Raw genomic sequence first — 23526 nt, forward strand, 5'->3', positions numbered from 1 at the left:
GCCAGATTTAGAGGAATATCTCAGTTTAAGGCTGTCATCATCATGGTCTGTCTCTAATTATTGTTTAATAAGTATAAGAATGGAAATATAAGAAATATTAGAATGAGTAGAATTACAGAACATTAATACTCATTATTGTATGTTTAGTAATGTAATGTATATTATATAGTGCTTCACTGTTCACTGTTGCTTTTGACCATGCTCAGACACTTTACAAATACAGGATAAAACAACTTTAATAAAGAGAGAAAATATTAATAGATGAGAGAGAGGGGGAGAGAGAAATATTATAGGTCAAAAGCAACAGTGAAAAGGGCTTTTTTGGAAAGATGACATAATGAGTATGAAAGACAATGAGTTTTGGCCTGTCAGATGTGACTGGGGAGGGCATTCCAGAGGGAGGGGGTGGCTGCAGCAAGGCCCTGTCAGAGGCCCCCCTGTCACAGCTTTAGCAAAGAGATACCTGTGATTCTTGTCAAAGTGGATATAAATTGTATGATCATATTCAGCCAGACAGTGAGATGGAGATATACAATGGTAAGCAAAAAAAAAGAAAACGACTGGGGGGGCCAGGCCCCCCTATTAACTCTGCCCATGACATCATCAGTCACCACTGGCCACAACTCGCTCTGGCCACCAATTGACACTTGGGGCTGGGGGGCATGACATCAGTCATACCTATAGGACAGACATACTGTACATACAGACGGTGATGACATCAGTCATACCTATAGGACAGACATACTGTACATACAGACATGACATCAGTCATACCTATAGGACAGACATACTGTACATACAGACATGACATCAGTCATACCTATAGGACAGACATACTGTACATACAGACATGACATCAGTCATACCTATAGGACAGACATACTGTACATACAGACATGACATCAGTCATACCTATAGGACAGACATACTGTACATACAGACGGTGCTTGGCCACCAATCGACAGACAGAGGGTCCGTGCCATAACAGAGGGAAGGAAGGACGGACAGGCACACAAAGTCAGTTATAGAAGCGGCTGCACTGCTGCAAAAAAAAATAAAAAATAGAACGACCGCACCGCGGATATATGCCTCCGCCAACAAGTCAGAAGTCGACATGCATGTCTGTCCAGACTTTGATGTTTGACCCAAATGTGAAGAAATTTGGTCAAGGTGTTACTGAGATATGGCGTTACCAAGCTTGAAAATGGCGTTCGTGAGGTCACAGTGACCTTGATCTTTGACCACAAAAATGTAATCAGTTCATCCTTGAGTCCAAGTGGACACATAACATACAAAGAGACCATACACAAAATACATAGAACACATCACATACATAGAGACCATACACAAAATACATAGAACACATAACATACAGAGAGACCATACACAAAATACATAGAACACATAACATACAAAGAGACCATACACAAAATACATAGAACACATAACATACAAAGAGACCATACACAAAATACATAGAACACATAACATACAAAGAGACCATACACAAAATACATAGAACACATAACATACAAAGAGACCATACACAAAATACATAGAACACATCACATACAAAGAGATCATACACAAAATACATAGAACACATAACATACAAAGAGACCATACACAAAATACATAGAACACATCACATACAAAGAGATCATACACAAAATACATAGAACACATAACATACAGAGAGACCATACACAAAATACATAGAACACATAACATACAAAGAGACCATACACAAAATACATAGAACACATCACATACAAAGAGACCATACACAAAATACATAGAACACATAACATACAAAGAGATCATACACAAAATACATAGAACACATAACATACAAAGAGACCATACACAAAATACATAGAACACATAACATACAAAGAGACCATACACAAAATACATAGAACACATAACATACAAAGAGACCATACACCAAATACATAGAACACATCACATACAAAGAGATCATACACAAAATACATAGAACACATAACATACAAAGAGACCATACACAAAATACATAGAACACATCACATTTCAATTCAATTCAATTTTCAATTCATTTATTGAAGAAAGAGTTTCGCAGAGACAGGTCTGAAATGCACTCTTCTTAACAACAAAGATAAAAAATGGACAAAGTGTACATACTGTAGGCTGAAAACTAAACAAGGATAAACAATTTAACTAAGTAAGTGATTCACATATCAAGCCTCAACATGGAGATGGTGACGGTCAGACAGTTTTCACTTCTTGATCATTATAGAGTCATAGAACACATCACATACAAAGAGACCATACACAAAATACATAGAACACATCACATACAAAGAGACCATACACAAAATACATAGAACACATCACATACAAAGAGACAGAGAGGAGAGTAAGGTAGAGAGAGCAAATGCTCCTAAAACAACTTAATTAAAAAAAATACAATTTCCGATCAATCTGCTGCAGTCCTTGAAACTCACCAGAAGCAAGCACTTCCTGAAGGTCTGTCTTGCAGCCTATTCCACAAAGGCAGGGAAGAGATCACGAGGATATTCTCACTCGTCTCCTGAACGGCTGAACTGACCTGTCTCATGGGGTGACACCGGCCGCGTAATTGCATACAAAAAGATGCAGAGAATATGAATTGGTGACAGGATTTTGAAATGCCCTACTGACACACAGAATCTTTCCTGCGCCAACTCTCCTGTCACTCCCAAGGTTGTACGTCAATTTGTTAATTGAAATCTTGCATGAACTCAGTCCCGCCCCCCACAAAAAAACTCCCACCCATCATTATGATCCTGGTCTCACAGATTGCTCTGCTAAAGACTCGACCTTCCAGACATGTTGACTCTAACAAGTCAATAAATCCTGGTGTTTCCAGGCACCTGGTGACCTCGCACCACTATATGTTATCCCATGTGGCACGTGGATTGATTTCATATTGGCATGTATTGATTTGACTCAGTGGAACAATTAAAGGGAGTATCAGCATTGAACTCACAACCTTCTCCCAGAGGATTGCAACTAGACTCCCCGATGTGTACATGACAGACAAATGATCTAAATTGAAATTCTAATTATAGCCGAAATATATATTTCAATCATGAGAGACCAGAGGGTAGAGTTTTAACAAGCAAGCTTTATTCAAGTATGGCAGAGCGATAAGATCTATGGCATGGGACGGTATGGCAACTAATTCTGATGGCATGGCAGCATGGCGACTAGTTCTTTGGCGTAATGACTCCGCGCTAAGATGCCTCTCTTCTTGCGGTGAGAGAGGGCATCTGCTCGGACTAGAATAGAGAATCCCCCCCCGTAGGGGATTCTTCAGCAGTCAAGACATTGGTGATGGCCTGGGGAGGTGGGTGGGTCGAAACGCAGCTTTCAGAGAATGGGTTGCGATCAGCTCAGGTACAGCAGCGACCAGAAGATCAGGGAAAGAGAACGATGACCCACAGAGCATGGCTATAAATACTGCTACGTCATAGCCTCTGCACTGACGACATTATCGGCGTCATATAGGCAAGTGCGTCACGCGGACGTCACGCTGGGATTACACTTGTGCTCGTCACACTAGGATTACATGAGGTGAGGTGAGGTCACTAGGATTGCGCGTGGTGCGAGGCAGCGTGTCTGGTCTTCATCTTGAAACTAGGTCGAGACCACCATGAGTGTGTGTGTGTGATTGTAGTTAGAATGTCATAATGATGTACATGAATTGGACTTGTCAACTCATACAGATGTCTGACATCAAAACACACACACACACATAAAACAGTAGTAATTGTGTAATAGAGTACCGCAGGGATGACGTATTTTTGTAGTCGCAACTGGAAGTCCCGGACTTCCAGGTTCTTCACGGCTTTAGCTCAGGAGGTAGAGCGGGTCGGCCAATGACGCAAGGGTTGGCGGTTCGATCCCCGCTCCTTCCCAGCTGCTGTCGTTGTGTCCTTGGGCAAGACACTTAACCCTCCTTGCTCCCGATGGTGTGTAGGCACCCTGCGTGGCAGCCTGCCGCCATCGGTGTATGAATGGGTGAATGTAGACTACCTACTGATTGTAAAGCGCTTTGGATAAAAGCGCTATATAAATGCAGGCCATTTACCATTCACTATTTCTGCCTATGGGATTTTTGAATGGGTTTTTGGTGCGATGCTTAAAATAAGGTCTGTGCTTAACGCAAGCTTATTCAAATGCGAACCTGTGTTCAGTAGGATAATCTTCACACATGAGGACCACTTTCATGAGTTTTGAAGTGTAAATGCGAGCCCTAGAAGTAAAAAGCTCATGCTAAGCTATTCCAGAACTACACACAGTGTCGCATAGGCTTCCACGTCACGTCACCACAGCCAAATTCAACCTTTATCAAAAGAAGTGTTGTTACTGTGAGCTGACAGACAGCAGTGTGTGGGACCATTGAGATATATAAATATGATAGAGGTCAAAGGGAATACCCGCACACCAGATGTAACAGGGCTAAAAAAGCCACAGAGGAGGTCCAGAGGCTGAGATCAAGCAGATAGATTTACTTTATTTTCACATGGTGCAAAACAAAAAAGTGCACAAAAGAAAAAGTGGATTTAAAAGACAGCAACAGGCAGCAAACGTTTCAGTCTAGGAATTTCATCAGTGCTACTAACATTCAGGTCTAACAAGGACAGGTTAAATAGACCAGCAGGTACATCATGTTGCTTTTTCATATATAAATATGAAAAATAATTGTATATGTCGATGTGTGGGACAGGTAACATGCACCCAATTAGTTAGCAATCACTTAGAGACACACACACACAAATAAAATAAAGAAGTTTATTAAAGCAGCTACGAGCAAGATTTTCGATTGTTAAAACAGTCTAAATTTAATATCGATGCATCACATCTTACCTCTAATTAGGGCTGCACGATATATCGTTTACACATCGACATTGCGATGTGCGCATGCGCGATAGTCACATCGCAGGACGTGCGATGTCAAAAGCAAATTAACTCGTCATGTTGCTTGATAAACTCTCACTTTAGGGGTAGCCTACTGAGTGAAATGCAGGCTCTCTCAAAGGAGAGAGACGCCCCGCTACTGTACTCACTCATTTAGTGCTTAGCTTCAACACAACAAACATGCACAGAGACCTAAATTGAATTATCTTTTGCTTATGTTGCGTTGCTGACAGTAGCCCGTCTGTAAACGATGTGGTTGCGGAGGCGGACTTGTCCACAGTTTGCAGCGCACTCGCATACAGCAGGCTGGCTGCTGTAACTCAACATGTCCGTGGAGTGGAGATATTTACTCTTGAAACACCAAAAAGCAAGACCGCAACTTGTGACACGAAGGCTAAAGTGATTACTGAAAAGTTGTCCGTGTTATCACTGTGGCTGTCTCTCCCCTTCAAGTCTCTGATGTTGCATCACATGATAGCAGTAACGTTACGGTAGAGTTAATCATACATAGCGACTTATTTACACAAAACATGTCAGTGAAAATAAAAAGAGAAGAGACATATCTGGGCAATTAAATGTATATTTATTACTTTCCACGAATGAATTGTTTGTCACCGGTCGGCTGCATGTGAATCCTCGTCTCTCTGTACTGCCAGCCTTGCGCTCAAAAACCGGAACTCCGCAGATGCGGAGTGTACCACTTGGTCGTTTCTGGAGGGGGTTTCCGGGGGGTCAGACCAAGTGTGTAAAGTGGCAGGGGTGTTTCATTGTTGATTTATTGAAACGTTAGAAGAACGAAAGAAGTTGAAAGCAGTGATTATAATCAATGAAATCTAATGTTTTTCTGCAAATAGCATAATTGGGAGGTAGATTCTGGCACTCAATATTAGGGGTGGGCAATATATCAATTGTATATCAATATTGTGATATGAGACTATATGGTCTTAGATGTTGGATATGGTAATATGGTGATACAGCATACATGTTGACTTTCCCTGGTTTTAAAGGCTGCATTACACTAAGTGAAGTGTAGGCTAGTGACATTTTAAAGTAGAATGTCATAACTTACTCACTTTTTCATGTATGTAGCCTAAGTCATGGAAATCCATTGGTCAAAATGTGTATGCACCCTGATAGATGACGCTCTGAGGCCTACAGTATAGGCGACAGCCCAGTGGTTGAAAAACATTAAAATACCTAATTTCCCCTCCAAAATCAGATGGACTCCTCTACAAAATCATCCCAATCATTCTAGAAGTATTCTTTTCTTTAAAATAGAGCTATTCTGGTAATCTGGTGAAAATCTGTATTTTTTCATATCGCAATATATATCGCAGGGGCAGGGAATATCGCAATGTCAGTTTTTTCCAATATCGTGCAGCCCTACCTCTAATAGTAGACGAGACCAACGCTGAGTAGTCTCGCTTGAACCTCGAGTGAATCGGCCAGTGTTGTCTAGACGATTACTCTGTCTGCGGCCGGGGCAGATCAGGAAGTGAAATGAAACAGTTTGCGGCAGCCACTTCGGCCATAACCAAAAAATAACAAAATAACTTCCAAACAAACTGTTAGAATATAACGAGAGATGTTCGCGAGAGTAGCAAGCCCCTGCATGGCATTCTCCGTGTTTATGGTCTGTTGCTAGGCAGAGCGAAATGGTTGAAGGCAGTCAGCTGCCGTAAAACGTTTCGTTTCACTTCCGGGTTTATCCGACCCGCCGGTAGACAGACACAGACTCTATAATCATCAAGAGAGCAATCTCTGATTCACACGGCTTTGGTCTCAGCTACTATTATAGGTAAGATGTGATGCATCAATATTATAATTATACTGTTTAATAACAATCGAAAATCTTGCTCGTAGCTGCTTTAAACATAACTATAAACCAACTGGCAACTATTATTCATCAAAAACCTGCTAATTAAAATCTGCACAACACTATCCTGTAAATTATCTCCCGACGCAATTACTTGTAGCCCCGGGTTAAATCCCCAGAGTTATAATGGGCATACGTTAAGAATATTGACCTGTCACTTTATAGTTTGGTAACACTGTCAAACAGCTTCTTATGAGGTGTGACAAACTAACTTGCTAGTATCGCTCGTCTTTAACCGCTTCTGATTGGTCAGTCTAGAGGTACATCACGTTTCTCTAAAATGCTATTGGCTAATGGGGCGGCTGGGCGGGACTGAGTGTTGTGGTCTCTCTCCTCTTAGAGAGCCTGGGGACGCGAGGTTAGGTTTTTACAGTATGGTGACAGGAGTTTGTGTGTGTCAGTGTGTGCCCTGCTGTGCACTGATATAGCGCGTGTTTTCCTCTTAACTAACGCTAGCTACCGAAAGCAAGCCAAGTCTACTGTTTTCTAGTACTCTACAATTAGCCTGACTCATTTGTAGTAAGTGTGTTTTTATGGCTAATAGGCTTGGGCGGTATCTATTTTCTCATACCTAGAATGTATACGACTACGATAAGTACAATTGGAAAATACTACAATTAGAAAATACTACAATTGGAAAATACTACAATTGGAAAATACTAATAAATCTAGTATGAAAGAGCGAGTGGGCAATAGCTGTGTGACTGAATCATGGACTGAATGGCGAGGCGAGGGAAAGAGAATTTCCGTGTTCGCCCTTCGGCGTGAAGACGTACAGTATAATATCCCCGTCGACAGTGTAGTCTCATTTAGCCGTTTGCTAGCTAGCCACCCTTTTAACGGCACGTAAAAGCTTCAAAACTCATAAAAGTGGTCTTCATGTGTGAAGATTATCCTGCTGAAGTCAAGTCAAGTCAAGTCAAATTTATTTATATAGCACCTTTCATACACAAAGGCAATTCAAGGTGCTTTACAAAAAAATAATTGAAAAAACAAGCAGCAAAGCAATGCATATATAAAAAACACAACCGACAGTTTTAGTTAGAATATATACTCAAATTAACAAACATGAAACATTATTTCTGTTTTAACTAAGTTACAAGGCATTCTTCAGTCTTATTTTTGGTTGTTTGTTTGTTACATGTTGTGGGAATTTCAAAAATGCATCAAACATTTTGAGCTTTACCAGTTACAATCGGCTAACTTGGTTCTGCTCCAATTTGGTCTTGTTACAATGTGCCTAACATGGACCTTACTTTTGAACATAATGAGCTTTACCAGTTACAATCGGCTAACTTGGTCCTGCTGCAAAAGTGGTATAGCTTTACCAGTTACAATCGGCTAACTTGGTTCTGGCTACAATTTTACCACTGATTATCCACATGTCATTTTTGACACACCCACAACATGCAAACATTTCAGATTATTATTATTACATGTACAGTCCATTTGTTGGAAATGTACAGGAAAAAAATAAAAAATTACAGGCCGAATACAGGTTTATTCTGCCGGGCTGGAGAGAGGCAGTAGTTTAGTAGCAGTTAAAGGCAAGAGTAAACATAAAGGTCTTTAGCTTGGATTTAAAAATAGGCAGAGTAGGGGCAGATCTAATGTGTTCAGGGAGTTTGTTCCAGTTATGAGAGGCATAGTGGGAGAACGCGGCTTCACCATGTTTTGATTTGGTCCTCGGGACAATTAGTAGACCAGTGCCTGAAGATCTCAGGGATCTGGATGGTTCATAGTGTAGAAGCATTTCAGAGATGTAGTGTGGGCCTGACCTGTTGAGAGATTTGTAAACTATTAGCAGAATTTTAAAGTCTATTCTAAGATTTACTGGCAGCCAATGCAGGGATTTGAGAACTGGTGTAAAGTGTTCAGCTTTCTTGGTTCTTGTTAGAACTCTAGCAGCCGCATTCTGAATGAGCTGTAGTTGTTTAATAGCTTTTTTGGGAAGACCATTGAAAAGACTGTTGCAGTAGTCTAGCCTGCTAGAAATGAAAGCATGAATTAGTTTTTCAAGATCTTGTTTGGACATATACTGTAGCCTCTAATCCTTGCTATATTTTTTTGATGATAGAAGGCAGATTTTCTTATAAGCTTCATGTGGGAGTTGAAATTTAGATCAGAGTCAATAATAATGCCAAGATTTTTTACCTGGTCCTTTGGCTTCAAAGATAGGGATTCGAGGTGAGCAGTAACTTTGAGCCTATCTTCTTTTTTGCCGAAGACAATTATCTCTGTTTTGTCTTTATTAAGTTGGAGAAAATTCTGGCACATCCAATCATTCATTTGCGCAAGGCACTGACACAGTGTCTCTATGGGGGCATAGTCATCCGATGAGAGGGCTATGTAAAGTTGGGTGTCATCTGCATAGCTATGGTAAGCTATTTTGTTTTTTTGCATAATTAGGCCTAGAGAGAGCATATAAAGGTTAAATAGGACAGGACCTAAAATTGATCCTTGGGGTACCCCACATGTCATTTTGGTTTGGTCAGATGTGTAGTTGCCAATGGAGACAAAGTAGTTCCTGTCTTGCAGATAAGATCTGAACCACTCTAGGACCGTGCCGGAAAGCCCGACCCAGTTTTCCAGTCTGTCCAGTAGAATTTCGTGGTCAACCGTATCAAAGGCAGCGCTGAGGTCTAGTAACACTAAGATTGAGATTTTACCTGAATCAGTGTTCATTCGGATGTCATTTATAACTCTGATAAGCGCAGTTTCGGTGCTATGATGGGGTCGGAAGCCTGATTGTAAGGGATCTAGGAGGTCATTGGAGGATAGAAAGGTATTGAGTTGTTGGTAGACAGTTTTTTCGAGTATTTTGCTAATAAAGGGATTTGATATTGGTCTGTAGCTGCTGATTATAGAGGGGTCGAGGCTACGCTTCTTTAGCAGGGGCTTAACTGCAGTTTTTAGAGATTTTGGAAAAATGCCTGTAAGAAGAGAGGTATTAATTATCTTCAGTATGTCGGTCGCCAGGCAACTGTAGACATTTTTTAGAAAGCTTGTTGGCAGGGTGTCTAGGCAACACGATGAGGATTTAAGGCCTCGTATCGTTTCTTCTAGTTTCTTGTGGTCAATGACATTGAACTGAGTCATGTTAATTGAGCACCTTTTCTGTGGGTGCGGCGGAGCCACATTTGTTCTTGATGTGGAAATAGTTAGTCTGATGTTTATAATTTTATCCCTAAAGAAGGTCGCAAATTCATTGCATTTGACATTGGATAGAAGATCAGGGGCAATTTGTGGGGGGGGGGTTGTCAGCCTGTCAACAGTGGCAAAAAGAGTGCGAGCGTCATTGGTGTTTTTGCTGATAATGTCAGAGAAGAAGAATTTTCTAGAATTTTTTAGTTCCTGGTTGTAGGAGTGAAGACTATTTTTATAGATGTCATAATCGATGTGAAGTTTAGTTTTCCGCCATTTGCGCTCGGCTTTCCTACAATCTCTTTTTTTGTTATTTACAGAGGGAGCGTTTCTCCATGGTGCTTTTTTCTTACCGGAGATTAGTTTAGATCTAATGGGAGCTACAGCATCAATAGCCTTTAGGGTTTTAGAATTGAAGTTATCTAGGAGATCATTGACAGAGGCTGAGGAGAGGGAAGGGGCCAGCAAGAAAGCCTCCATGAACCGTGTGTTAGTGCTCTCGTTGATGTGACTCTCTTTGATGGTTTTTGACCGAGTAAGAGCGATAGGGGTGATCTTGAGTTCAAGAAAAATACAGAGATGGTCAGACAGAGCAACATCACTAGCTGAAAGAAACGATGACTCAAAGCCCTTGGTGATAAATAAATCTAGGGTATGGCCTCGATTGTGAGTGGGCCCAGAGACATGTTGTAACAGGTCAAAAGGGTCAAGGAGGTTATTCAATTCTTTGGTATTATTATCATTGGGGTTGTCAATATGAATATTAAAATCTCCTGCAATCGTTAAACAGTCATGTTCTATGGAGATTATAGAAAGGAGTTCTGAAAATTCATCGAAAAAACTACTAGAGTACTTAGGTGGTCTGTATATAATCAGTAGTAAAATAGAGGGAGAGCACTTCAGAACAGCGGGCAGATATTCAAACGATGAAAAGTCGCCAAACGATACCTGCTTGCATTGAAAAACATCAGAGAAAATAATAGCTACTCCTCCCCCCTTCTTACCGACTCTGGGGGCGTCAATGTAGTTAAAGTTAGGTGGGGCTGACTCATTAAGAACATATTCCCTGTTGTTTAGATCAAGCCAGGTCTCTGTGAGGAACATGAGGTCCAGTTTATGACTCGTAATCAGATCGTTTATTAGAAGCGACTTGCTTACAAGTGACCTAATATTTAGCAGTGCAGCCTTGATAGTTGCATTGCTGGGTTGATTTTGTAAATGCTTTTCAGAGTGTCCCTGGAGAACAGATACTAGGCTTGATCCTGGAACAGGACGTGCTGAGAGATAATCTTTGTTTGTTCTGTAGCTAATCAGGGTGAACACAGGTTCACGTTTGAATTAGCTTGCGTTAACCACATACCTTATTTAAAGCATCGCGCCAAAAACCAATTCAAAAATCCCATAGGCGGAAACAGTGAAGAACCCGGAAGTGTTAGCATCCATGTTTTCCGGACTCATTTATGTGGTACTCTATAGAGTACTGAAAGTGACAAAACTGTCATGGAGACAAAATATATGCAATATAAATATAGATTTACACTAGCAAAATTACATAGGCTAGATCTAGCTATCGTTCCCATCACATTGGTTTGACAAATCACAGCATCACAGATTAGTGGATAGGATCAAGTATTCTCTACCCTTTACGACTGTATAGCATAATAGGTCCAATTGTCGTAGGACATAGGAATAAGTTACTAATGTCAAGTAGGTCAAAGCTGAACTTCAGTGTCCCTTTAATATGGATAGCAGATAGGAGCTTCCACTTCAGTGCTGGGTAATTGAGGATAAGTCAACTGTAAACTGTATTCTAATTAATCATTTTATAGGTGAACACGTTCCCAATGTCTGAGCAATTGCTTTCTATTGGGCTCCAAAGTTCATTGAGCGGATTCATTGATTACATTTGGGCATGGCTCTTTACAGGAACGCAACACAACACAACACATAGAAGATGAGTTTCTCATGCAGGAGTTATTACTTTCGGGCTCTGATTAAATGGCAGACAACTGCAGAGACATTTTATGGGTCTATGATGAGTATGTGGTCATTTCATTTTACAGCATGAATCATGATTTTACTGATTTTACCACGGAGGAGAGATACACTGTAGGGTACCATGTGCCATTCTTGAGCCATTACTTTGCTTATACATTACAACCTTTCAAACTATGGGTCATTTCCCCAACCAAATTTTTACCCTCCAAGGAATAAAAGACAATAAACACTTTTCTACAGCGCAACGCAATGTCGCACTTGCACAGGAGTGAGTTGACACTATAACATTATAAAACATGATTTAACTTAAGTTATATATTTGTTCGTGACAATAGGCCAAAATAATTACCTCTACTGATGGCAATATGCTAGCAGAATGGAAACCCATTTTTATTTTTTTATTTTTTACCTGGACTGCGATGCCCTGCTACACAAGGAGGATGATGTCATGGAGAAGGCTATTGCAGAGATCAATTAATTGGTTTCCCGTCAAAGCAGGGAGCAATGACCCTTGGTATGAGATATCAATTCAATTTCACACATGGCCACCAAAGCAAAGCAGTACATACTAGGGCATTCACAGACTAGTGGACTAGTCGACTGTAAAACCACTAGTCGACACTGTGTTTAGTAGTCGACTAGTCGTTTTGGCAAAAAAAAAAAAAAAAATCTTTAAGAAAGAACATGAGGTATTTACACGACATACATGGACTATCATATCCCATATCCCCCACAAAGAACATCAAAACACAACAAAACAAAACAAGAAAACTGCATAAGATACACAATAATCCAAGAACAAACAAGACTATTGGACAAACAACCAAACAAAAACAATGCATTCAAAGTAAATACATAGATCTTGCCCTGTTGGCAGCTAGGAAATGCATAGCTTTAAATTGGAAAGCATCCAATCCCCCAGCTGTAGTTCACTAGTGGAATGAACTCTCAAGCTACCATACGTTGGATAACATTTACTACAAGAGCAAAGGCAGATTCTTAGACATCCCCAAAATATGGCAGCCACATACAGAGTTTGACTTTAAGAACTTTTTACCCCAGTGTCATTAGGCTTATCAGCATAGGATCTGGATGCATTGTTTATGTTTGGTTGTTTGTCCAATAGTCTTGTTTGTTCTTGGATTATTGTGTATCTTATGCAGTTTTCTTGTTTTGTTGTGTTGTGTTTTGATGTTCTTTGTGGGGGATATGGGATATGGGATATGATAGTCCATGTATGTCGTGTAAATCCCTCATGTTCTTTCTTAAAGATAAAAAATATATATATATATATATTTTTTTTGCTAAAACGACTAGTCGACTACCTTTAGGTACGACTAGTCGACTAGTAAAATCTACTAGTCGTGAATGCCCTAGTACATACCTGCATACACCCAGACACAGGCACAAAGACACACTGCCTATGGGCTAGTGGGGCTACACTACATGTATTTGTCATTTTGATATTTTTTAGATCTGATTGTAAAGGTTGGATTGTATGAGATCACATCACTGTATGTCCACACTTGACCTGAGAAAAATGACTTACCGTAATTCTAAACGGATATCTACATTACTTTTGTCCTTCACTGTCCCCTCTCCATCTTCTTATACAAGCAATATTATTGCTTGTATGCACATTGGCACTGGACTGCATCCATACACAACATACAGTTAGGTCCATATTTGGACATTTGACACCATCTTCATCATTTTGCCTCTGTACACCACCACAATGGACTTAACATGAAACCATCAAGATGTGCTTTAACTGCAGACTTGCAGCTTTAATTTGAGGGTATTTACATCCAAATCAGGTGAACGGTGTAGGAATAGAGCTCAACAGTTTTTTCTCAACAACTTTTTCTCAGCTGCCGTTCCGGAAGTGAATTCCCCATTCATTTTTTAGACATTGTGAAATGTTTTATGGTCACTCACGATTCAGTAGGTGGCTGGTTGGCTTCGTTCCAGGCTTAAAACATATTATATAAGGATTTTTCAAAATGTCTATGGAGAAAATGAATGGGGAACCCGTAATTCTCTTCCGGAACGAGAGCGGCAGCCAGGTAAGGGGGGACTGGACAACAAGGACTTTTATTTAAAAAGATACACTTATTTACTGATTCTAAAACGGCTGCATTTTATGTGGAATGGATAGTTCAAAACCTAAACTTGTGTATTAATGGAAAAAACGGGTAAAAAAAATCAAAAAATAAACTATTTTCTAATTTTCTGGGAATTACAATTGGCCTACATGTGGTACCTTCCTCTGGGGTGTGTCACATTGATGGATGGGGGAGGGCCCTGCAGGGTGGGGGATATTATGAGTGAATTTGTTTGTGTATGTATTTTGTATTTTCTGTGTTTTTTTTATGTTTTGTGGTTGTCGTTTTTGCTTTATGTAAAAACAACAAACAACAACAACAAAACGTTCCTGTGTGATTAAAGCAGCTACACTGAGACAACAGACTCAGGTGAGATGGTTTGAGGATACAAAACGTTCCTGTGTGATTAAAGCAGCTACACTGAGACAAATTAGCAAAGTCCACTTGAGTCGGAGCACAAAGGACGCTCAGCCGATGTGCCTGGGACCCAAATTACAAAAGTTGGATTTAGGTTACACTTAAGTGTAGCACTTAAGAGAGAGTAGAGTAGCCTTCCATATTGTATTTATGTATTGTTATCATGTAACCTGTCGAATGTAAGGTGTAGTATTCTTCTTTTAGCACTGACATGCTGCATGTACTGTCTGTGTTTTGCTGTAATTTTGATGTCTGTAATGTTGTGGTATCTCTTGCGATGACATGTTACATGTATATCAGTTTGTGCGTTGAATGAATGTAATGAGTGATTGTTTTGATATTTATTGGGGACTACGGATGTAAATTAGCATTAGCTAACTCCGGCATATTTACATGTTTTCGTATATAGAGGCTTCTGTATTTCTGAACATGTCCATTAATGTGCATTGTCCCATCACAATAAACCAATAAAGTAAAGTAGGTGGTGGTGTTGTTTTTTCTATACATTTCAATTTGGTGATTATCAACCCACTCTGTATCAATATAATGTCGTTAATATAAGCAGATGGGCAGTGTTTACCTTCGCTATGTGTTTTCCACAGAGAAATCCAACTCCATTTGTCTGGCTTGCAGAAAATCCGCCCCCACCAGCTGCAAGTCATTAAGGCTCGTTAAGGCTCTCAATTCTGCATGGATGTACGCATAGTACTTAAAAAATCAAAATAATAACAGCCGCCCTGGAAGCCGAATCGACAGCCCTCGGAGCAGATTCCGCTTCTCGAGCAGAGCTTCCGCAGATCCGTTGTGACGTAAAAAACACGTCACAGCGGAGCGTTTTGCCAGAGGAGGAAATGGGAGCTCTCTGTGTGGAAAACATATAGAGAAGGTAAACACTGCCCATCTGCTTATATTAACGACATTATAATGATACAAAGGTGGTTGATAATCAATAAAGCCATCCTTTAAATTGTGATGGAAAAAAGAAGAGGAAAATACAGGATTATGTGGGGCACACAAGTCAAAGAGCTAATTCCATGTGGTTCAATAAATCATTACTCTTTTACATGAAGAACCTCACTTATGATTGAAGCAATTCATTTGCCATCTTTACTGGATCTCTTCCCCTCAGTGCCTCAGGGTACGCCTGTAGGCCACAATTCGATTTGCTGAACTACATACAATGCATGGGGTCAAGTCAAGTAAAATGTATAATAAAACAGTCTGTCGCTCTATTCATTGCCCATTTTGTTTTGCTATATTCAACAATTGATGTCCACTAAAACAAAGAATAAGTGTGTCCATGTGAAAAATGCTGTGACTTGAGTCTCTTTGGTCCTAATTAATAAGCAGATACCAAAACTAGCCCACTGGAATAGATATCCTGTTTTTGTTTTCTTAATGATCAAACTCGCTTTCTCAAGCTTGTAATTTCTTTATGTGCGGAGTGCGACACAATTAGATTAAAGGCTCCAGTTTTGATTTCACTTTTCACTTCTAGACAATCAAAAGGCACCCTGTATTTTTCAGACCTGTGTTGACTGATGCCCTTTTGTGCACTGCAGCACCGAGAGCCTGACCTAAATCTGCCGTCAATAACATCCCATCCAGCAATTGGTCTCCCTCCATCATCCTTTCCTCTTGTCTCCTCCTCCCCCCGTAATCTCCCATTTCGCCTCCTCTATCGCTTCTCTCTGGAGACACTTGACAGGTCTATGACATCCTTGGCCTTGGCTGGCCCGACACCCCAAAGACTTCTTCAAATTTTGCCCCAGCTTCACTCAAGGCACGGCGAGCTAAATAAAAACAAAACAACAACGTACATACTCATGCAATCAAAGCTAGTTAATTACTGGGTATAATAAAACAGCAATCTGATTGGCTCACAGCCGTGGTATAATGAGCATATACCACAGTCAATTTCTTCACAGATCACGTCCCCTCCCCAGTAACACATTCTGACGCTTTGGGTCACGACCCCTCAGAGTAATATACCTAGGAAAAAGGTCATACGTATTTGGAGGCGCAGGGTAGTCCAGCAGAGGGGCGTCTGGGTAGTATAGAGGTACATTAAAAGCACTCACCTACCACTGGGGAGACCCGGGTTCAATTCCAAGCATGTTCCACGCGTGTCCCGCGTGTGAGGACCGAGCAAGGAAAGACTGCTTTCTCGTATTATGCTCCGGTCAAATGGAATTCACTGCAGGACATTATAAAATTGGATCAATTACGTCCTCTGGTCTCGTTCAAGGCACTCCTTCGCGACACCTTGTGTGAGAGATGCACATGTTTTTAGCTAATTGTTCTATTGTCGACGGACTCTAGTTGTAATTTGCTCTGTTTTGATTTTACTTGCTTTAAATTGACCTTGTTGTTTTGATTGTTCTTATCACTTGTCATGTTTGTCTGAAACTTTTTGTATATGTAATTTTGTAGCAGGGCACTCTTGAAAATGAGGGCTTGCTCTCAAGAGGCTTCCCTGGGTAAATAAAGGCAATCAATCAATCAATCAATCAATCAAGCAGGGGTACTTCCGGCTTGGTCAGATGTTCTTACAGACACAATTGGCCATGTCTGCGGGTTGGAAGCCGGTGGGGTATGAGTCGTGGTGCTCTAGTGCCTCCTCTGGTCGGTCGGGGCACCTGTTCGGAGGGAGGGGGACCTGGGGGAATACCGTGATGCTCCCTCCTGCTGGTGAAACTCCTCGCTGCCAGGTGAAAAGAAGTGGCTGGCAACTGCACATGTATCAGAGGGAGCATGTGCTAGACAACTCTCCCCAGCTCGGCAGACGGAGGTGGGAGCAATGACCAGGACAGCAGGGGGAATTGGCCATGTACAATTGGGGAGAAAACAAGGAGGAAATCCGTAAAAAAAAGAAGAAAAAAAAGTAGTCCAGCAGAACTCCCACATCATGTGAAAGCGACGCCATCATCACATTTATGTGGTCCTGTATACGCAATGAGCAGCAATGGCACTAATTAGCAGGAAATGCCTTTTGCAATGATTTGTGAGAGCTCACTTGATCACCCACATCTGCATGATTGCTTGCATTAATGAGAGGGAGAGAGAGAGAGAGACACTGAGAGACAAACACATACACAGCGAGCCATAGACAGAGGGAGAGAGAGACACACACACACACACACACACACACACACACACACACACACACACACAGACAGACATACACACATGGATCCAGATCACACAGCATCCTAGGTCAAATCTGTCTATTGATGTAAAATGAAGGCAACATATTGTGAGTGAGACAGACAACAATCAAATAAAACGTTATTATATTATTACGAGTATCAATTTACAATCTTGTATATTTAATTTTACTTGCAAGTTTTTGTTTAGATATTTATTTATCTGTACACGATCAAAATAACTTGACTGAACTGACCTCTCCTGCAAAAAGTAATCTGTCATAAGTGATCAAAGAGATGGTAAAACACACAGGAACACAGAGGGAGCGCATAACATTTGATAAATGCTCCATCTTAGCTGCACATAATGCAATGCAAAAGCAAATGAATCCCTGATGTGGTTTGAAATGTGCATACATATTTTTCTTGACTGACAGATGAAAAAAAAGGTAAAGACAGAGACAGAAAGATAATGTAATCAAAGCTTCTGCCAATTGATGAAGGTCACATAATGAGACATCAACCTGCCGGCGACACCCCAAACCAATGCCAAACATAATTTATTCACAGGCAATTTTGCACCCTCTCCATCTTTGATTTAAAATGAGGGGACCTGAGCTTGAAGGACTATTGAGAATAAGTGTGTGCAGAATTTGAAAATATAAAGTAAAAATCGAGTAGAACTATATGACTATGAGCTGGGATTGTTAAGAAAGATTGCTCATTTGTGATGTAGCTAGTTAAAGTCTCCCTAATTTTGTTGTTTAATTTCACTTAGTTCGTTATTTATGAGAGGGGGGGTATGGTGCAGAAAGGGGGAGGGGTATCAAATATTTTTTTGAGTACTGGGGAGGGACTTGTTTTTTATTTTGGCTTTAGGGAGGGTTATACAACTTAAATTTTTTGTATTTTGTATATATTTTTAAATGCGTTTTTTCATTCCAAAATTCGTGTTTACTCCCCTATTTATATCTATGGTTTACCTGTATGGTGACTGGACTTGGTATCTCCCATTCCTTCCTGGTTTGGCAATGGTTTAATCCAGAGTGATTTAGATACTTTAAAACGAAAATGGCAGGGAGCATGACGGACATGTGCTTTGTGTCGCTTCTCTGCCCATGCAGCACTAGCGTAGCCTGGGTAAACCCAGCCACCACGCACTACAGGATATTATTAAGATTATCGGGAGGATAATCACTTTGACGACCGGCCATACTCTGAACCGGTTTCGATTTTGGAGCGTCTCGCATAACTCCCCAAACAAATGAATCTCACGGCAGTTTAACAAGCGTGTAAACAACGCGACTCTATAGCAAGATTGTCTGGACAAGTGAGGACACAAACACATCGGCTACAAAAATATATTTCCCTGCTGCATGTCATGAGATTGGCAAAAGTTTGGATAAACTGGATTGCTTCATAGCAGCAATGCCTTTTCCCCCCACACTGCCTGATAGACAGGTAGGAGATTAACAGCCTCTGACTGGCAGGGGCTTTGAAACTACGGTATAACAACTTTTTATTCATTGGTCATTCATTGTGATATAAATTAGTGACATTTTCCCCAAAATACTCATGGTTCTGTGCTGTTGGTATTTGGTAGCCTATCTGATGCCTGCAGTGCGGCGCCGCGTCGCGTCAATTAACGATAATGATGGGAGGCTTGCGCAGCAGCAGGATGATGTATTCGCGCAGATTTTCAGTCCATATCAAACATGTTTGATATGAAAGCATTCATATTGACTTAAATATTTTGTTCATATAAAAACGTGTGTAGAGCACAGAGGTAGAGTACATGTAGGCTATGTTATGAAAAAAGTATCCATCGCTGCTGTAATTTTAAGGAAAAAAAAAATATATATATATTTCCTATCTATCCCTTGCTGCCACTGGAAAAAATAAAAAATAAAAAAATAAAATAAATTCCTTACCTTCATCACCTCAACTGACAACCAACAGGAACCAAACTTTATTCTTTTTTAGGCCCTCACTCGGTCCTGCTGTTTGCTTGGTGCATTGACTGGAAACGTTTATCATCGCTTTATATTGTTTCAGAGCTGGAATTGTTGACACATATGCAGTTGGCTAGGGTACTGTAGGCTTTATAACTAGGAGATGAGGCCGTTATTGGGCTGGGTACTAAGCGTTATATGCCCCCCGCCCCCTCTCTCCCCCGATGTCATAGGGCCCTATCAAACGTAGCCAAATCATCGGAAAAGGTCATATTTTCTTCAGTACTACCTTTGGTGTGAATATGATAAAGTGTGGTTATTTATGGTGGAGGGAGGGTCATGCATTTACCTCCAGTCACTCAGGGATGGACATGGAAAAATATTTATAGATCTGGGGAAGGTGAAGGAAAAAAACGAAAATAAAGTCGCCCCTGCACCATACCCCCCCTCTCATAAATAACAGACTGTCCTTTACTGCTTGCTTCAAGTGTAACCGTCTGGATTAAAACACTGATGCTAAATTATAAACATTCAAGACTCTCCAAAATATGTAAAGATTCCCAAACTGTGGGTAATCAAATGGCTGTAGCAGGGTCATTTTTAAAGCTACAGTGGAGATCCTGTTATCAGAAGAAACTAGAAGACCTAAGGCCATTGGTACCAACCAAGCATAATCTGCTATCTTATCGGCAAGGGGTCTAAATAATGCTCCAAACGTAGGTTCAATAGAGAGCCGCAGTAACGAGTCCGGAAATCATCGATGCTAACAGCCCTGGTTCTTCACAGTTTTCGCCTATGGGAGTTTTGAATGGGTTTTTGGCACGATGCTTCTAATAATCTCTCTAGGCAACGCTGGCTTAATCAAACGCGAACCAGTGTTTAGTAATATCATCTTCACACACGAGGACCACTTTTATGAGTTTTGAAGCTTTTACATGCCGTTAAACAGGCGGCTAGCTAGCAAACGGCTAAATGAGACTACACTGCTGAGTCGATGTGGATATATACGTCAATAACGTCACCACTTCAAACGACGAACACGGAAATTCTCTTTCCCTCACCTGGTTCAGCCCCGTTCAGCCCGGGGTAATCAGTGCACACATCCAACAACAGTCCAGGTTGAGTGCTGACGTGACGTGAAGCCTATGCGACAGTGTGTAGTTCTGGATTAGCTTAGCTCGAGCTTTTTACTTCTAGGGCTCGCATTTACGCTACAAAACTCATGAAAGTGGTCCTCGTGTGTGAAGATTATCCCGCTGAACCTTGGTTCGCGTTTGATTAAACTTGCGTTGCCCACAGACATTATTTGAAGCATCACGCCAAAAATATGGAAATCGCCTGCTCTGCGGGCTCCCAAAATCGTGACTGACAGAGAGACACCGCCAATCCACCATCGTGCAACTGTGTGCCATCAGCTCATACTACATCACAGTTGCTCGAGTGACATCACTGATGACATCACAACTGCCTGAGTGACATCACTGATGACATCACTTCACTGATGACATCACTTCCATCACAAATCGTGACTGCAGGCTCCCAAAATTGTGACTGACAGACAGAGCCCACCCACCTAGGCGCCATTGTGCGCCATTGGCTCATACTACATCACAGTTGCTCGAGTGACATCACTTCTGCTACAAATCGTGACTGACACCACCACAGACAGACACCACCACAGACACAGCTCACTTAGCCAATTTTAACTAAGAAGATTAAAAAGAGGCTATAGCGCCTTTTCTTTAAATATTCTGAGCACTTGGAGAATCCTATTCCCTACCATATGGTGATGTCCCCTACACATAAACAACTATGTTACCTGATGTCATTGTTCAGTGCTCAATGTCGCAAATTGACAACTTCTTCTGCATGTTATTAATTGTGAGTATAGCTACAGACTCAATATGCCAGGATTAACCAGCAATTTCAACTTCATGCCAACAAGTGTCACATTTTTCAAAAGGTGGCTTTATCATTATGAAATCAAATCCTTTATATTAGTAGAAAGATTGTAGTTCCTTGAAAACATAATTTACTGTATTTTTATACTCGTTTGGTTCCAGTAGGCTAATTCATGACAGCAGAATAAACCAATAATATACAGTACACCAGCAATTCAGATATAAGGAAAAGTATTGTTATTTAATCATTTAGATGTTAATAAGTCACAGCAAATAAGTTCTCTGCACACGCCAAAATAAACGTGTCTAATTCAAAACACATAATAAAAAATAAAAATAAAAAAAGTCAGTGTTTAAATCCCACTTACCGAGCAGAGGTGTTTGTATTCAAGAAGGCTCCCTTCTCCTCTTAAGAACAACACTGGGCGACAGATCGGATCAGGCTGCCTGGCTGCTGCATCCTACTTGCCTATCTGCAGGGTCAACTCATTAAAGCTCCACACTGACTCCCACCTTGACCTGGGCTTGGTCAGAGCAGAGTGTGAGCAGCAGCAGGCACACAGCGGTCCTCCTGCTTCCTCCCACTCTCCTGGCTGTGGGAGCTGGGGTGGTGGCGGGCTGGCTGGCGGAGTAGCGGGGAAGGAAGAGAGAGAGGAGGGCTGCAGGAGGGGAGGGAGAGATGGGGAGGGTTCACAGTTGAATGTACAAACATGTCTGGGAGGAAGAAATCTTACTTCAGTGGGCGGAGCAAGAACCATAAAATGTGTATGATAATTTGATTTTGAGTGGTTAAAATGGAAAGTTTTTGCACTTTCAAAAATTCATGATTTTTTTTTACATGCAGTTACTTGCAATCCGGCATGTTTTCATCATTCAGCTGACATGCAACCTGAATTGCCTCCCATAGAGACACTGCGGAGCGCGTCATCATTCAGAAACCACGCCCAAAACAGGGCAAAACACAAATTCTCGTCCAATCCTGGCGTTCTCCTATGTCGCGTGCATGGTCGGGTCTTGCACAAAAAGATCGTATATACAGAAGATGAACACTCCAACTTACTTCATTGACAGCAACATCCACATTTTTCATCTCGCCAATTCTCAATGGCTTTCTTGTTTTCCTCGGGAGTACACAAAAACTTTAACTGCTGATTTTTTACATTTGTTGTCTGCACAGCCCACCACACAACAGCTTTTAGCTATGTTTAATTCAAGGCAATTGACGCTGGTGTGTGGAAATGAACGGGAGCTTTTCCCCCGTGATGGGCGTGGCCTATTTCATGCAGTGTCTAAGCAGCTTTGCCTCATTTTAATTAGCGGAGACATCATCTCCCCAGGGGAAATGATCTCATTCAGCTGCAAAAAACATCAATCTGATTTATCCAGGTTATTCCAAAGGTCAGTCTACTCATCAATAATGCACTGAAAGTTTGAATAACCATTGGGTTTCTTTTTTCATACATCACATACTGTATTATGCATGTTTACTCACAAACTGAAAATGTTTTCGGTGGGAAGTTATTATGCCTAATTTTGATTTAATCTTGAAATATAGATCCATAGCCAAGTGACAATAATGTAAATTTGAACTTCAGTATGTCACTTCATCCAAAAATAATGAACAGATGGATAGAAAACTCAGTGGTTTACATATCTGAGCATTAGCTCAGGAGGTAGAGCTGTCACCTGGGAATTGGAAGGTTCCAGGTTCGAGGCTGGCTAGTAGTACCATGAGAGGAGTTGGCGCCTTGCAGGGCTGCAGACGCTGTCTGTGTGTGAATGTGAGGTATTCATGTTAAAGCGCTTTGGGTAGTCGACAAATAAAAAAATAAATATATATATATATATAAAATGTGCTCTATAAATACAGTCCATTTACCATCAGGTGGTTGTGCTGAAATAATAAGTAGCCTGTATCTTCAGACAGTTATCTCCTGTGTTTTTCATTGTGCGTTTGCATTTGTAAACTTGGCCTACTGACTGAAACAATTACCTTGAAAATCGTTCGAACAATCGAAAATTGTTAGACTTCAAAGGCGAATG

The sequence above is a fragment of the Poromitra crassiceps genome, assembly GCF_964638095.1.
Source record: "Poromitra crassiceps genome assembly, chromosome: 1".
Lineage (NCBI taxonomy): Eukaryota > Metazoa > Chordata > Actinopteri > Beryciformes > Melamphaidae > Poromitra > Poromitra crassiceps.